At 47.3% G+C, this 2014-nt stretch overlaps 1 protein-coding gene across 1 annotated transcript in view; it reads right to left on the reverse strand.

Annotated features, from left to right (window-relative positions):
• Window positions 1-1693: 1693 nt before the first annotated feature.
• RPS17 (ribosomal protein S17) overlaps window positions 1694-2014 on the reverse strand; it is a 29263-nt gene continuing 28942 nt past the window's right edge. The window contains exon 6 of the mRNA XM_021714468.1: window positions 1694-1703. The gene's annotated coding sequence lies outside the window, so the exon portion shown is untranslated. The remainder of the gene's footprint in view (window positions 1704-2014) is intronic.

Below are 2014 nucleotides of genomic sequence, written 5' to 3' on the forward strand. Positions count from 1 at the left end.
CTCTCGCCTCCACCTCCCAAAGTGCTGGGATTATAGGCGTGAGCCACTGCGCCCGGCCTTCAGTCATGCTTTAACCACCTTATTGCTGACTTTTGGAAAAGACTAGGAGGGCTGAGGCAGGTGAAGACAACTAAATACATTTTGGAAGATTCAGAGAGCTGTGAGGCCTCAGCGGCACAGCAAGATCACAGGCTCCAAGAAGGACAGTGCGCAGAAAGGAATACTCTGTGGTGTGACAATACAGGAAGAAGCCCAAGTGTTTTTCCTACTCTTTTACAGTCACTCAACATAACACTTCTGGCACCAGATGTTCTGTGGTGGGCAGGTCTATGCAAATCTACCTCCAAAGGCCAAGGAAGCTGAGAGGGCAAAGAAAAAGGCTAGCAAATCCAGTTTCTCTGAAAGAAACATTTAATAGGGTCTTAAGGACAGTGACCCCAGGCGGCCTCCTTACCAGACCCAGGTACATGTGCCTTGGAAAGGATGTGTATGACAACTGAAGGTGACCCCTCAGGGAAAGGCAAGAATGCCAGGTGCTTCGTAGCCTATAATTTGCTTAAGGGCAGAATTTATGTTAAGTATGTGCTCATAACAGTAGATAAAGTAGAGTCTGGGCGGGGTGGCTCACGCCTATAATCCCAGCACTTTGGGGAGACAGAGGCCAAAGGATTGCCTGAGCTCAAGAGTTCCAGACCAGCCATGCAGATAGTTCCGGAAAGGGTACTGCAGTTGTTATGCTAATATTGGACAAAATAGGATTTATGCCAAAAACTGTTACAAGAGACAAGGAAGGACATTATATAGTAATAAAAGGGTCCAGCCTGTAATCCCAGCACTTTGGGAGGCTGAGGTGAGTTGCTTGCCTAAGCCCACGGGTTCCAGACCAGCTCGGGCAACTTGGTGAGACCTTGTCTCTACAATTAGTCAAAAATTAGCTGGACATGGTGGTGGCGCCTGTAGTTCTGGCTACTTGGAAGGCTGAGGCAGAAGGATCGCCTGAGCCCAGCAGGTCAACGCTAGGGTGGCCGTGAGCATGCATGCACTCCAGCCTGGGCGACATAGTGAGACTGCAACTCAAAAAAAAACCAAACAAATAAATAATAAAAGGGTCAATTCACCAAGATTATAAGCATATAGGCACCAAACACTAGAGTTCCAAATATGTGAAGCAAACATTGACAGCTGTTATAGACAGTAGTTATACAATAATAGCTGTACAATATCCCACTTTTAATAATGAATAGAAAATCTAAACAGTGCTGGGCATGGTGGCTCATGTCTGTAATCCTAGCACTTTGGGAGTCCGAGGCAAGAGAATTGCTTGAGCCCAGGCGTTCAAGACCAGTCTGGGCAATATAGTGAGAACTTGTCTCTACAAAAATTAGCTGGGCATGGTGATGTATGCCTGTAGTTCCAGCTACTTGGGAGGCTGAGGTGGAAGGACTGCCTGAGCCTAGGAGGTTGAGACTGCAGGTGAGCGAGCCATGATGGTGCCACTGCATTCCAGCCTGGACGACAGACTGAGACTACAATTAAAAAAAAAGAAAGAAAAAAAAAAGAAAATCTAGTGATAGAGAAAGCTTGAACACTATTAACCAACTAGACCTAAAGACACATATAGAACACTCCACCTGAAAACACCAGAATACAGATTCTTCTTAAGTGTACACAGAACATTCTCCAAGATAGACCACAAAACAAGTCTCAATTTTAAAAGTTTGAATTTTTTTTTTTGAGTTGGAGTCTCACTCTGTCACCCAGACTGGGCCACCGCAGCCTCGACCTGCTGGGCTCCTGCGATCCTTCCACCTCAGCCTTCCGAGTAGCTGGAACTATCTATAGGCACACGCTACCATGCCTGCCCGGCTGGGCTCGGTGGCTCAGCCTGTAATCCCGTGCCTTTGGGAGGCTGAGGTGAGTGGATTGCCTGAGCCCGTGGGTTCGAGACCCGCCTGGGCAGGCGAGACCTCATCTCTACAATAAATCAAAAAATTAGCCGGATGTGGTAGTGCGC

Source organism: Carlito syrichta, unplaced genomic scaffold, assembly GCF_000164805.1.
Source record: "Carlito syrichta isolate Samal-C Ts95f unplaced genomic scaffold, Tarsius_syrichta-2.0.1 Scaffold305654, whole genome shotgun sequence".
Classification (NCBI taxonomy): domain Eukaryota; kingdom Metazoa; phylum Chordata; class Mammalia; order Primates; family Tarsiidae; genus Carlito; species Carlito syrichta.